General features: G+C 35.4%; 1 protein-coding gene across 42 annotated transcripts in view; it reads right to left on the bottom strand.

The window, feature by feature from the left end:
* Ptprd (protein tyrosine phosphatase receptor type D) overlaps positions 1-16,257 on the bottom strand; it is a 2,293,154-nt gene that overhangs the window by 1,477,457 nt on the left and 799,440 nt on the right. For all 42 annotated transcript variants that reach the window (XM_052717072.1, XM_052717069.1, XM_052717068.1 and 39 more), the window contains one exon: positions 70-111. The gene's annotated coding sequence lies outside the window, so the exon portion shown is untranslated. The remainder of the gene's footprint in view (positions 1-69; positions 112-16,257) is intronic.

Raw genomic sequence — 16,257 nt, 5'->3', positions numbered from 1 at the left:
CCATGCACCATTAATATAATTATCAAAAACATTCACTTTGTATACATAGAGATTGTGAATCATACACACCTTCATCCAAGGCACTTTCTGCTGTGGTCTCAGGACAGGAACCTGATGAAAGAAAAAAAAATTCATAAAGATACTATTCAATACCAAGACATAAAACTAAAACATGGTTTAAACCTTTATCCATGATTACAATGTATATCTACCTACATATTATCTACTTAGTAGATATACTAAGTATATCTACTTAAAAAGATATATTATCTTTTGCATTTTTAATTAAAGTTCAATAAGACAAAAGAAGGTGAGCCATGAGTATGCTGAACTACATCTCATTTTGAACCTCTAAGAAACTCTGTTCTTTTATGTCTTAAGCCTTTTTTGCCTCAGGAATAAGTGTTGGAGCAGATACTGATTCACAATTCTGTCAATTTTATGCCAATAATCATACTTCACACTTTTCAAATATGCTATATAATTTATCTTCAGAATACTAGGAAGAAGAAATAGGTCAAACAGATTGAATCATAATAAAAGCCTGACAACATTTGCTCATCAAAAAGTGGCAGTGGAGACCAATTAAAGCTAACTGTGAGTCATTATCATGGTAATAATGCATTCAAGTTTCTCAATGAATCTGGAATAAATGCACAAATAATAGACTTGAATGTGTTTTTTAAATGAATTTGGGCATTTTAGGAAACAAAAGATGAAATAGAACCAAATATCCTCATTTTAATTTTATTATTCTATTACATTTCTAATTTCCAAATATTTTCAAAGACATAATCCATAAAAGCACATATCTAAATCTTAGGACTTTCTTGGCAAATGTGTTGTAACAATTATAAGAACTTTAATGGAATGTGTAAAGAATAAGGGAAAGCCATTATTTTATGCATGTTTTCGTGACTTTTCAGCCTATCAAACCAGATATAATAAATAAATCAATAAATAAAAAAGAAAGAAAGAATAAAAACTTCAGAACACAATATTCTTTGTTATCTGTAACAGTATGTTCAAATGAAAATTTTACATTGAGTGAGAAATAAGAACCATAGAAACAAATAAATTTTTTTCTTTTACATTTCATTGTTTAACAAAACCTTGATAAGACTTTGTTCTTAAAGGTACCTACAAGTCAATTGAATTTAAATGGTAAGTTGGGGGATATACATTTCTGTTTGCAGGAGTTTCTAACAGTGGGAAGAATCCAAGACAGTGAGCATTCTAGAGCGAGGGCAATGCAATCAAGATAAAGATGCACAGGAGAGTATACACATGTATGTACGCACAGACATAAACATCCACAAGTGCACACATCCACACACACTCCCTTAGGAGTTCTTCACAACAGGGGTGATTAGAGGATCAAGAATCATGCTATACATACACAGGTATAAACAGAAGAATATTCTAGATCAAATTATTGGCTTCATAGTCAAAACTAGAATTGGATGCTTTCTGGATTTGGATATTTGTTCTGTATATTATCAGGCAGTTTGGGCTTTATACAATTTATATCATTCTCTGAAACTCATCTCTCACAGTGAGTTGTTTATAAATGTTAAATTATTATCAAAAATAAATTGCTTAGAATAGTTTGTGGGATGCAAGAAGTGACCAAAAGGTGCCATCTCTGAAAAATTGCAAAATGTTGATAAGCCAAAATAACCCCCCAACCAATGTTTTGTGGCTTAGATTTCTTGATGTGCCTTACTCCTCCCATTTCTACTTTACTCTTGGTTTTCAGTGTGAAATTGCTGTTTGTTACTTTTCTTTCTGTTTTGTACAAAATGCCTGAGGAACACAGGCACAGGAGACAAGCTTTCATTTTAGAGAAACTGAAGTTAAAATGGCAGTGCTTTTCACTTATTTTATTTTGTTGGAATGAAGCTTTAAAGTGGAACTTAACAGACATAATTCTAGGTTCAGTTTAGGTGTGGTCTGGCATGACTAGAGGAACAGAAAATCTCTTTAAATGACAGAGATACACTTAATATTCTCCAAGGTCAAGAAAGACAAGAACCCGAAAGTCTAATGCCTGTGGCTGTGGGAGTGAGGCAGCAGGACTGTATAAAAGCATGGAGGTCAGCATCACTACCAAGCTAAAATGAATTATCATGGAAACACATGGCACCACAAAGGCAGAGCTGAGCTTAGAAAGGAAGGATTTAATCAGCCTCTAAACACATTTTTTTTTTTGCTCCCAGAATAGTCACCATATTAGAAATTGTACTAAAGTTGGATGGTCTGGTGTTTGTGGTAGACAGATAAACCTGTAATGGGAACATTTTATTTTAAGTAAGGGAACACCTTTTTTTTTTTTTTCCTGAAGATCAGTTTATTTGAACTGAAAACAAGCAAAAATCTGGTGAATAAAAAATTCTTCAGAGATAAAAAAAAAAAACAAGCAGAATAATAACAATAAAAAGGAGGGAAAGACTGAATAGAAGGACCACAACCCCAATAAGAAGAGTTCTAAATGTCACACTGAAATTCAGACAATGGTTAACCAGCTATTTGCATTCAGTAAGCGGCAGGGAAGTTCTTCCACCCAGTGACTCTCTACCAAGATTGATTTCTTCTCTACTCCTACCCTAAACATTTAACAACTTCTGGGGATGGTTTTGCTTATCACATAACTTTCTCTTTCCCATGCTTCTTCATAAACTTTGTGCTTTCAGTGTTCTCAGCCTCCATGGGACTGCCCATTAGAGAGCATGTTCTTCCCTTTTCTACCTTCCATGGGTCCCCTCAAAGCAGCATTCTCCAGACCTAATGAAAGAGTTAAGGTCTCAAAGACCTTAACTACAGAGAACAGGTTCTTCATGGGCGTGACCTTTGTCTACAACAGTAAATACCTTTTAAAATTAAGTATTTTTTAGAAATTATAGTATAATTACATCATTTTCCTCTTCCTTTTCCTCCCTCCATTCTTTACCATGTATATTCCTTGCCCTCTTTTAATCTCATGGCCTCCTTGCTTTATTAATCTGTGTGTGTGTGTGTGTGTGTGTGTGTGTGTGTGTGTGTGTGTGTGTTCCTAAATTTGTAAGTATACCTGCTTAATACTAAATATATAAATACAACCCACTCATTCCTATAGTGTTGAGTGTATGTATATGTTTTTAGTGGTAATTATTGCTATTGGCTAACTAATTTGTGTGCTCTTCCTGGGAAACAATATTTCTCCAGCTCTCAACATTCCTTGATTTCCTATAGTTCTACGTCTATGGTTGAGGCCTCATGAACTTTGTCTCCTTCACATTAGCATTGTCTATTGGCATTATCCTTGTTCAGATCATTTTTAGACAGCTATGTTGGTGAGACTTCCTAGTATAGTTTCTGACATTTCTAAGATACACAAACTTACAGCTGTGGTAGAATATTATTGTAAGGTGTGTTACTTTTGCTTACATTGCATTTGTTTAACTCTATGAAGCTGTGTTACTGTGCTTGTCCAAAACACCTGGTGGTCTAATAAAGAACTGACCAATAGCATGGCAGGAGAAAGGATAGGCAGGTTGGCAGGCAGAGAGAATATATAGAGGGAGAAATCTGGGTGAAGGAGAAAGAAACAAGATGGAGAATTGAAAAGGAGGAGCCAGAGAAGGAGGAGGACATCAGTGGCCAGCCACTCAGCTAGACAACCAGCAACAGAGTAAGATTTAGAGAAGAGAACGGGAAAAGTCCAGAGGTGAAAGGTTGACAGGGTAATTTAAAGTTAAGTAAAGCTTGCTAGAAAGAAGCCAAGCTAAGGCCGGGGCATTCATAATTAAGAATAAGCCTCCATGTGTGATTTATTTGGGAGCTGGGTGGTGGGGCCCCCAAAAAAGAGTAAAAACAACCAACAACATACAGCTAACTTCCTGTTCCTCTGACTCTTTATTCTTTCTGTGCCCAATTCAGCAATGATATTTGTGCCTTAAGTGTAGGCTAGGAGTGTACATATCTTTTTAATACACTGAGTCTAGTATTAAGAAACAGGCTAGAGGAAATTGTCATCTTGACTGGCAGTGTAGACTGGAACACAATTGGCTAGCATGTTTCAGATTCTGAAAATCTACTTTCTCCCTTTGATCCAGCTCTTTCCCTTCTATATGTTCCTCAAAAGGAATAGTCACAGATGCTCACAAACATTAATATATCAAGCTAATCCACTTAGTACTTGTACTAGATACCTCCTTTATACATAAGCAAGCTAAATATCTCAGGCTGGATGATCTCATATTTCAAAGAAAATACAATATTTTTGTATGTTGGGTAAGCTATGTGTGTGGGGTAAGCCCCCCAAACAATTTATTTGAATGTGGATATTTAGTGTTTATATAATTATCAGTGAAGAGATAAAAGGATTCTAATATATGAAACTTAACCCAAAATGCAAGGAATTCCCTTGACCCTCCACATCTTTCTATATATTTCCCTATATTTGCAGCAATATTGGCATGTATATTTTTGGTGGGTGATATGTGGTGTGTGGTGTCTGTGGGAGGAGTCAGAGGTTGATGTTATCTATATTCTTCATTCCCTTTACACTTTATTTACTTAAGCAGGGTCTCACACCTGAACACAGAGCTCATCTAGCCAGCTCACCCTGGGGATCCCACCAGCTGACTTTCATGTGGGTCTGAAGATCTAAACTCCAGTCCAAACACTTGTATTCCAAGCACTTTATGTACTGAACAATGTCCCATCCTCTAATGTTCCATTCCATAAGTGAGAGAATAAAACACCCCATTTTCTCAGAAGTAGGCATGAGTCACAACTGTTTTTTATAAGAGTCCAAGAGACAAGGAGAAATGCTTTGCTCTAGGTAGGTTTTAAATACACCATGGTAACTGCTCCATTCCTGAAGTGATCTGTCTCTCTTTATTAGGGTCATAGTGATGTGCACTGATAGTATCCAAAAGAAAAAGTTTAATTCCCTCACAGAGACATAGAGTATCTCATGATACAATATATAAAAGTATGTTCTATGCTCTGATCAATTGCCTGTTATATGGTTTATACACTGTTTGATTAAAATATAACAATCTAAACGTTAAATACCATGATCTCCAAGTAAGACTTCAGCAAGTTTAAAGTGTATATTGCACATACTCATGAAAGTCAACTTCTGGTGCTAACTTAGACTGACACCAGGATATTTAGAACATTCCTTCACCTAGTTCTTGTCACAAATGGGTAATGACCAGGAAAGATACTTTTGATATAGCCTTTACAGACTGTATCTTTCAAGAAAACAGATAGAAAGACTTCTATGATTATTCCACACTGGTGTTATTATTTACTGTGTTATCTATTTATTTATCTATTACCTTGTATTTACTCTTAAATAGTGCTATGTATTCTTCCAGAAGATAGTAGTAATTTTCCAATAAATATAATAATTTTGGAGAGCCAACTCAGGCAAATGGATGACTTCTACCTGATGCCTTAAGCTCTGCCTTGTCTAGATCACAATGCTTAAAATGACTTACGATGTCAATGTCATGGACATCATCATTGGGAGTGCCAAGCCATAGTGTATCCTAGAGCCAGCAATATTGAACTCATGTGCTACTGTGGTCAATCAAATGCTTTGAACATTGAATTTTATTTTATTCCCTAAAGGGATTTGCATCTTAAAATTAATTTTTCCAATTAAGAATCTATAGGAGTGGTATAATATGCATCCCAAGAAATGGAGCCCCTTTAAGGACCACTTTACATCCTAATAACAGAGAATCAGTGACATGCAAAGGTATTTGGAACTCTATTATGATGATGATTAGGCTTGGTGTCCCAGGGCCCACAGACCAGTATCTGTGTTCTTTGGTAAACTGTGTGCCCTCACAGGACATGAAAACTATCCAATGAATCCTATAGTGAATATTTTCAAGTTCAAAAGCTAACAAAAAAGCACATATTTCAATAAATACTACACTTGTAACATACTGTTTATATATTTTTTTTATTTTTGAATCTACTCATTTATTCAAATAGGATACTTAGGGATTGAAGAGATGGCTGAGAAGTTAAGAGCAGTGACTGTTTTTCCAGAGAACCAGAACTCTATTCTCAGCACTCACATGTTGGTTGACAATCATCTGTAACTCCTATCTCAGGGAATCTAACATGTTTTTCTGGCTTTTGTGGGTATCACATGACAAGGGACACATACATGCAGGGACAACACTCATATATAATTTTTTAAAAAAGAAAGGAGATACTGAACTTTTCATATTGCAAGCATTCATTCATCAAAAAGTGAGGAAATCCCAACTGTATACAAAGGACCAGCATCAATGCATTTCTTCTGTTCCAGGTTTGTGGATACTGGGGAGTCTACAGTCCTAAAGAAAAGTTAATCGTGATATTCTCTTCCTTGTCTCATAAACACTTGATTTTCCAATTGCCCAGACCTCTGACAACAGAAGACAAAAGAAGACTTGGATGAACGCAGTGCAATCAGCACCATCACTGTGATGCACCTGACAGAAGGCAGGATGGAGGACAAGGGTCTTTGTTATTTCTGAATGCTGGACTCGGGTTCCAGCTCAGAAATCAGAATGTCCCATAATCATCAATCAATACTAGACATTAATGAATCTGTCACCTCACAAGATTATCAACTAATTACATCAATAATCGGATCCCATTTTACTTTGTCTTTTTAATTTTAACCACAGAGACATATCCATGAAGGTCACTTGCTTTATGGTGCTGTTCGCACAGGCACATCATTAATGTACTAGCTAAAATGTTTCTCTGAAGCTGAAGGGCTGAGTCCTTGTGAATTTTGAACCATGTTTTTTTTTGTTGTTGTTGCTGTTATTGTTGTTTGTTTGTTTGTTTGTTTTTAAGGAAGGAGATTAGGCCCCAAAGTCTAGTTTTGTCAGAAATTTTACGGTTTTGAGCAAGTCATTTTGCTTCTTTGGCTTTCATTTTCTTCATTACAAAATGGAATAATTTGAATTCCAATCTGAAGATTCACTCCTTTCTGAATTCTATTCTGATTCTTCATCTAAGTTTTTAGCTGGGGGGAAGTGTGATACCTAAAGTTTCTCATAGTAACCTGAGGCTAGAATTATTATTATTATTATTATTATTATTATTATTATTATTAATTATCATTATGCTGATCCCAATTTCACTTTCATCTCAGCCCACCTTCCATTCCACTATAAGGAAACTACCCAAAAGGATAATTCACTCCAGGCTGTCCTTCTGCTAAAGTCACACCATAGCTTTCTACCTTCTATGCTACTGTATACAGTTCTTGGTCTAGGTATTTTGGAAGTCCCTGGCCCCTATTAAGCTGAACTACCCTTTCTAGGGACACCAGTGAATATGCTATAACTCAATTCTGTATTTTTCACATTACTTTCCAGTTTCTACACTCAAGCATCATTCATCCTTAATCTTGTTACACTCAGCTTAAACCATCCCCTCTTCCAGGCTTTGCCTGGCTTATGTCCCCAGTATGGAGAATTCTGAAATGTCTTCCACTCTGTCTGATAATCTGGAAGTTCAAGTGTTATTTTACTTTCTTTCCTTAAAAATATTTGGAAATTTCTATGCAGAAAGGTTTTGCTTTTATGTCATATCTAGCGCCTAACACAATGCTTAACATACAAAAGACACTCAGAAAATATAAGTTGACTGGAAGCATGAAAGAATAACCAATATGTTTCATGGGCACAAAGTATTATAGTATCTCTTTTCCCATGCACTAAATCCAAAATATTATCTATTAGTTCTTTGTACCTCACAACAGAGAGCCATGCACATGAGCTGAAAAGTGTTGCTGGCTGAAGCATGTCAGAAGTGGCTTCCCAACGGACACTTGAATATTTTAAAATAAGTTTTACTTTCAAGATCTTGAATTAAAAACAAAAAAGTAAGATCAGTGTAGCCTTGCAAGGCACCATTTTTATCCTCTTTCCAACAACTGCTCACTTCCACTTCACAGCACACCGACAGCAAATCTCATTTGTTAACTAAATAATTGCCAGCTAATTTTAAGCACACATTTTCCAAGGAGTCAGAACACACATCCTCCTGTCTTTTCAGTTGAAAGGCATAAATTTGGGAATCCAACCCTAAAAATATTTGTGATGTAGAACATCTGTGAAAGGTTGATCTAGGTACCACTGAAGAGAGCTTTATAAATAAGTAGCTTCCCTCATAATTGTTCACATTTTGAAATCTTTGTGTTTTCCTTACTGACCTATACCAGCACAGGAAGTACAAGGGGGGAAAAACACTCTTACATCTGGACCTCAGACCTTTTTCTGCAAAATTAGATGATGACAATAGATTGTGTTTAGACAAGTGTCAAATGCTTATTTGGAAACAAGAAAAATTCTTAAGAAATATCTGCTGCAGCTTTTATCTGATGTACTGTCCAAACACACAAGAGCATGTACATGTGTGTATACAAACACACAAAGACCTAAAATGTATGCATTTCCTTGGGACATACCCTATTGACTCTGGAACAGAGACTGAACCACTGTGTTCAGCAGGCTTTTCAGCACACATGACTGCTTTTTGTCAGGTCTCAAATTGGATCCCTTTCTTCAGAAGTGGCTTCAGACACCCAGTGGCTGCTTGAGTATTTTTCTTTCAGGAATTTGACAACACAGTAGGCATGATATGTGAAAATGCACCCCAGTAGACATTTGGGATGTCATACAAATAGTGTCTAACATGTACCTTGAGACCATTGTTAAAATGATAATTGACAGGCTGATATGGTGTAGGTTTTCTTAGGGTTTATGATGGTTAATCTTGGTTGTCAGCTTGATTAGAAATGACATCAACCAGAAGGCAAGCCACCCTGTACAGCTCTGAGAAATTTTCATGAACAGGTTATTTGAAGAGGGCAGACCTACCATAAATGCACCTCACACCTTTCAGTGACAGCCCACGAAAAAAGAGGTTGAAGAAATAAGCCTGGGGCTTTTGCATGTTTGCCTTCACTCTTTCTGGCAACTCATCTGCTTTATTACTATTGCCATAGTGGCTGCTGCATTCATTCACTGATAGAAGAACTCAGCTTCTTTGGGCTTCCAAATATGTACTGAAAATCAGTGACTTCCCAATTATCTCCCAACCCTTTACTAAGCAACTACCAACTTCTCTGCCTCTGCTGGATTACCGAGGCTGTATCATGTAAGCCAGTTTAATAAATCTCCTTCAAGGTCCATAACTCCTTCAGACCGCTTGATTAGAATTTGAAATGTTATTATTGCTTACTGACAGCTTACTGAGTGAATATAGATGAATATTTAAAAGACTAATGAGAACCTTGAAATTTTCAAAATGGAGGTAAGTTACAAATCTGTTAATTGAGGAAGCAAAACTGGTACATTCTATAATACTCAGTAGCACACATGGAAGCCTAGATTGGGGAAAGTTTAGGAAGTGCCAGGATTGTGCAGACAATTTGTGAAGACCTAAAAGTAGACCAGTCATCTCAGAATTTCAAGCTCAGTAATTTTCTATAGACTATGCTGCTGTCTGTTGGAAAAAAACTTTTGGAAAAATAGCTTTCTGAATTATACACAAGTACCATGAAGACAAGGACATTTGCCTCATGATCTCTACTTCTTGAACTATACTATCCTATCAGCTGAGATTCTGTCATAAACACTCATTATATAAAAAGTGATTCAGGCTTTGAAATAAACTGCTGCCTCAGAGACTTGGGAAAGCCTCAGAGAACTAGGCTATTTTGTTGGGCTGGTGTCCCACATATCTGTTGCCTTGGAAGTTCTCTAGTTTAACACTGTTTGGCAAGTAAATAATTTATAAATACCTGTTGACTGAATTATATTATGCACAAGCCTGAAAGATGAAGCCAAATAATTTAAGCACATAAAGTTAAACAACCAAATCATCATGAGACTTACTATCCCATGTGTGTAGTCATGTTAAAAGTTTTTTTTAAAATTCCACCCTGCTTAACAGTGATGCTTTTCATTGAAAAAAAAAAAAAACTAAAAGAAAAAGGTGATATTAAATATATTATCCTGGCAACAGCAATTCTTTCAGGTTTCTTGTGGAGGCCTAGCTCTTCATTTTAGAGACTGCATATGTTACATTTCCAAATGATGTTTTTCCCATTATGAGAAATGTGCACCCTGCATATTTCTTTTTACTAACTTTCAAAGCAAGCATATTGCACAGTGTAGTGAGAAACAATTCCAACTTCTCTCTTGCATAAAATATCAGAGCTAATAATTTAACAAGAAGAAATAGAATCTTCTTTTTCTTTTCATTACACTTCCCTTTCAACAAAAGCTTTGTTAGCCCACCGAGTCATGACGAGTAATCCTTTCTGTGCTGGGTACACTGTTCTCACCAAGGACATAGCAAATTAAAATGTAATATGCACCAATGACACTGGGAATACTCAGAAATGGGTACCAGTGTAGGAAAGAATCTATAATTAAACTAAAATGCACATTTTAATTATAATTTCATTAAACAGATAGCAGATAATAAAACGCAGTTGGAAGAATCCAAAGGATCCCTAGTAATGAGTGCAAGCAAAGTATCTCAGTTTGTCCATGGCCCTGCTTTCTGCTGAAGGCTCTTCCCTCAGAGCTTGAGTTTTTGTATATTTCCAAGGATTTGGAAGCAATTAAATAATTTCTTTGCCACTTCATCCTAAACTAAGTTAATTATTCTTCCTTTGTCTTAAACTTCATTGCTCAAGAGTAAAATTGCCCACAGCACTTATCTGTTCACTGAATATACAAGTGAGTATTGAAGGCAGCTGACCAGTCAGCTGTCAGAGGTTTGCAGCAAACCCATGAGTAATTGTAAATAACAGGGAGAAAATTCCTTCTGTCTCTGTTTTAAAGATAAACAATGACCTTGGAAGTCATAAAATACGCTACTGTAATTGGCATTAATATTTCACCAAACATTCACAGCAAGTTAAAATGAGTCCAAAAAATTTAGATATACCTGTGCAGAAATGGAAACTAACAGATTTAGAAGGTTTTCTGTCCAACTCCAAAGCACAGATAAATCAGAGATACAGGTGGATTTTGCAGAATACATTACAGAAAATGTGAAGTGATAAACATCATTAACATTGTATTCTTTAAGCTTGTAAGAGTTTTATGGTTTCTGTGGTATCTATAAACTTTCAATCACAGCATCCACAAAAAAAACTATATTTACAGCATCATGAGAATTTTAATTCTAACCTCCCATTAGAATCACAGTTCATTTAAGACTTTCTTTCCTTCTGTCTGACCCACTTCTTTCCACTTCTTTATGATTAACTTTTATAAGGAAACTCTAACACCAGACCATGAAACTATCATGGCATACATTATTTCAAGAACTTTTAATTAGCAAATCAATGCCCTTATAGACCAGACTCCTCAGAGCAAAATACTAGTGTGTTAGCAGAGCTCTGTGAACTTAAAATAGAAAGAAAATTTTATGTAAAGTGGGATGTTCATGTATATTTCTAGTATTTAAAGATCAGCCATATATGTGAATGCACATATGTAAGCTTTTATCTCATAAATTTTATTGAGAAAATTTTCCCTAGTTTGAGAAATACCTGGCTTGGACAGATTTCAGATGGATGGATCTGTGTTAATGTTTACTGTTGAGTAACATGCATGTCTAGAAAAAGAGTTCTAACATTCTCTAGTTCCAGTTTTGTAAAGCACATCAAGATGTTCCTCGATAATAAATAGGAACAGAAAGGAACCAGCAAACTTGGGGTGCATCTATTGGAAAAAATGACATCATAATAACATTACTGTGTGTAATATGCATCCAAAGTATCTCTCCTGACATATTTATTAGTTACAAAGGAAAATTAGAAATCTACAATTGAGTCTTGATCCAGTCAATGCACCATATCATGTGCCCAGAGACAGACTAGGCACTGTGTCTTCACTGTTCTTGCTAACATGAACACCCGTTTAAAGGAAAACAACTCAAATTCAAATGAGAGTATTCTTCAAATGGAAATAAGGCTATACAACAAGTGTTTCAAGAACATGATTGTATATACTTCTACAAAGAATTTATGTGCTCCTTACCCATGTCCTTAAAGGTAAAAAGGAATAGCCGTAGTAATATTTCCTAGTACAGTGATAAGCAACATTGGTACAATATTATTAAGTAATCTACAGACCTTACTGAAATCTCACCTGATTTATATGGCTATCCCTTTCTTTTTCCAACACCCACATAGCATTCCAGACTTAATCTTTATGTATCATTAGTTTTGTTAATTTCATTTACCTAAAGTGTCCTATCAGTTTTTAACTATTCATATTTTAAATACCAATATAATAAGGCCTAAATTAGGTCATGATATTAATGAAACTAACAAACTCCAAATTCTACCATTCACCTGCCAAGTAATTCCGATATCACCATTTCCATAATTTTACAGAATTCACTATCTCAACTTTCCCCTCCAAACAAATTACTATTGTCTATTTCATTATCAATTTGCCAAAATATGAACAATTATTTATTGGTTGCTACTGAACACCTTTGGATTATGAAGATGTAAAATGATGGTAATACATCTGTGGTAGTTTGAATGTAACTGGCCCCCATAATTTCATAGGGAGTGGCATTATTAGGATGTGTGGTTTTGTTGGAGTGGTTATAGCATTGGTAGAAGTGTGTCACTGTGGGGGTGGGCTTTGAGGTTTCTTATGCTCAAGATACCTCCCAGTGTTTCAGTCAGCTTCCTGTTGCCTGCAAGATGTAGGACTCTCAGCTATTCCTCCAGCACCATGTTTTGTCTGCCTGTATGCTGCCATGCTCCCAGTCATGATGATAATGGACTGAATCTCTGAGACTATAGGCCAGCACCCTCAATTAAATGTTTTCTTTATAAATAAGAGTTTCCAGTCATGGTGTCTCTTCACAGCAATAAAAACCCTAAGACAGCATCTACCTGTGAAAACAAAGGAAATAGAGAAAAACATTTGTGAATTTTATACTGCACATGCCTATTCCAAGCTAGTGAAAGATAAAATTATTTGGCAGGTATGAATATATTTGTTCACATTTCACATTTGCATTCATGGTTGAGAGAAAAGATAACCTATAGAGTTTTTTCAGAAGAGCAGATAAGATTTATCACATAAGCAAGGATTTTGGACTGTGTATTGTCATTGTTTTATCTTCTGGGGAAGATGTCACTGTGTAGCATAGGGTGACACTTAATGATCTTCCTGTCTCTGCCTCCCAAGTGAGAGGATTATAGTTGTGTACAATCAGAATCAACAATAACAAGGATTTTCTAGCTATGAATTTTAAAACAAAGGAAGACATGCCAAAATCCCCCAAAATGTTATAGAGACAGAAGCAAAGTACAGTGGAAACCCAGGCCTAACAGGAGCAATGAGAATGCCTGCCAAAATATCATTTATTTGGCAGGAGACCAAGGGATCCCAATCTTAATACTAATTCTATTAACATTTTAATCACAAAATTTGTGTTTTCTTCGTTTAGCTAAATATATCATTTTATAAAATATTTTATTTCAATAAGAGAACAGATATTATTGTATTGTTTGTGAACACTGATGTCAATAAAATAGTTCCTGGTATACAGGGCCCTTTAGCAAACCTAAAATGTTTATGGGCTCACCACTAAGTGGAAGTGTACTGTGCATATGATATACGGAAGTGAGACTGGTACATAATGACTGTAACTTTTATTTGTACTAAGTTGAACTTACTATGTTGTGACTTTTTTGTATTGTGGATAAATGGCTAAGGATAATGACAGACACATTTAGAAATAAATGTTGAGATCTAGAATTTAAGGAGTTGGGACACTAATTATCTGTGTTAATTTTGTCACAGTTCATTTCAAACTTTCTCTCCTAAATACATACTTTTTGTAAAGAGAAGGCAGTTAGATAACATTTCAGAGAGAAAAAAAAAGATGAAGGGAGATTTTCATTTAAAGTATCAGGTGAACAGGATTGGGACAACCAGTAATATAGGCAAAGAGAGAGTAAAAGAGAGCAATTACAAAGGTCAAAGACAGAGAAAGATCAAAGATGCAAAATAAATGAACATCCAGGAAAAATTTAATTTGAACAATGTATATCACTTTTGCATTACCAATAATCTATAACTAGAATTATAAGGAAACTATAAAATTATAAATCTTAAAAAAATGTCTCTTTCCTTTTTATGATTTTATGTTCATCTCAAAGGCCAGAAGAACAGAAGAATAAAAGCTGGTCATAGTTTCTATCATAAAGAGGTAGCACTAAAATGTTATAACTAATTAAGAAACATTAAGAGGTTGTATTTTAGTCCCATAGATTAAATGGATAAGTTTAATTATGACATAAAAAGCATTTAGTCAAAGATGGAGAAGTTAAAAAAAGAAAGAGTTAAGAGGGCACGGGGTGGGGTCTACTTTGTTTATAGGTAGTGTGATTAACCAAATTTGTCCATGTTTTAAATAATTATCCATTTTTCCACCTCAAAGTCATGTTCAATAACGAGCAGGATTCAGCAACTACTCATCTCTTCTTTCATGTTCTTTACTGGATTCAACATTAGATATAAAATGAAAACCTTAAGGAGAAACTTCACTTGGGTAATGGCTTCACTCAAAAGTCTACAGAATCTCAATAATGCTTTTATGGATTGCTTCACTTCTTGGCTGAATTGATTGTACATTCCATCATTCTGAAGAGACCTGACATGGAATAGGCACCCATGAATATTCTTTCTGTTGGCTGGACCCCATCACTTTCTCAATTTTTCATACATTTAGCCTTCAATAGAACTATTCTGTGTTGTTTAGTCTTTCACAGCACCAGTTCTTGTTGAAAATAAAAAGTGTGTCAACATTGCCAGGGTAGTCCTTATCCTCAGTGGATAAAGTATTCATATAAAGCCAAGGTAAGACTTGTAAAGAAAAATGGGCACCTGTACACAGGAGGGCAACTGTTGGTGTCTTCTAACCCAGCACAGATGTGCACTGGACACCAAACAAGCTCATAGGGTATAATAAACCCAGACAAGTACCTGCTCATTTTAAACCATTTCTCCCTTTTTCAGTTTCTCTCTGTCACATGGCTGAGACTCTTATGGGGGAGGGTGGTTTATCTCAAAAAAGCTTAAACCTCTTTGTGTCTCTATTCGGCTTTTGCTGTTGTTGTTGTTTTGTTTTTGGTTTTTGTGTTTTTTTTCCTTCTCTTGTTTTGTTCTTTGTTTGATTGTTTTAGTTTTCTTTGGGGGTGGGTGCTGCAGGGGTGAGGGGAAGACATGGGAGGGGGAATTCGAGGTGAGTTGAATTAGTATGCATGATGTGAAATTGCCCAAAAATATCAATAAAGAAATTATGTTAAGTAAAAAAAAAAAACTTTTAAAACCAAACAAAGCCTTTGCTGCCCACTACAGGGCAGCAGGGGCATGAACTATCTCCCCAGACTGCCCTTCATTAGTGGCTTTTCTCTCCAGTGCTGGGTATGTTATTTGTTGTTATCAGAAGATACTCACAAATAGAGTTTTTCATCCTGTAAATTCCTATCAGTTTAATATATGTAATTTTGATGAATTATACTCCATTTACAATAGGAAATCAAAGTACTTATGTATATCATTTTTGTTAGACATTAAGACAATATAGATATTGCACAAACTATTTGTCCATCCAATTAGGTTCTAATCTATCTCCTGTTATTTTCTGACAACTGTTTAATGTATCTGCTGAAACTCACTATGTTCTTCAGTTTGGCCTAGAATATTACTAAGTCTTACAGTATGTGATAAGTAAATTTTGTAAGACCAGTAAGTAAACAAATTCTTCTCCTACATGTGGACAACCACTGCCTACCAAGCATACCTCCATTAGTCTCAATGGGTCAGTCTATCCCCAGAAGACTGAGGGCTTACTACACATCATGAATTTAGAAAGGAATGGGAAAACAACAGCTGAATTAAATAGATGCTAAATTTCAACAGTTCATAGTGAGCTGTGTTGCAGAATATTCTACAGAATTTCAACTATAAAATATTATTACAGATTTTTTTTCCTTGGCGGAAGGACTGCATTTTTTTTCTCTCCATGTAGCTCTATTAACACTATATGTTTCCAGAGACCTATAGATTCCCAGCTGAGATTTAAAAGATCTTTATTTTTCTGCTATAAAAATACCTATAGTTGATTGTGATATTTGTGAAGCAGGGTCACAGCTTTACAAATGAACAGCATAGACTGGAGTTCTTGCAA

Source organism: Peromyscus californicus, unplaced genomic scaffold, assembly GCF_007827085.1.
Source record: "Peromyscus californicus insignis strain IS unplaced genomic scaffold, ASM782708v3 Scaffold_5__1_contigs__length_169319896, whole genome shotgun sequence".
NCBI classification, from domain to species: Eukaryota; Metazoa; Chordata; class Mammalia; order Rodentia; family Cricetidae; genus Peromyscus; species Peromyscus californicus.
The sequence above is the reverse complement of the archived record's forward strand: the minus strand, read 5'-3'. Positions and strand labels throughout refer to the sequence as shown.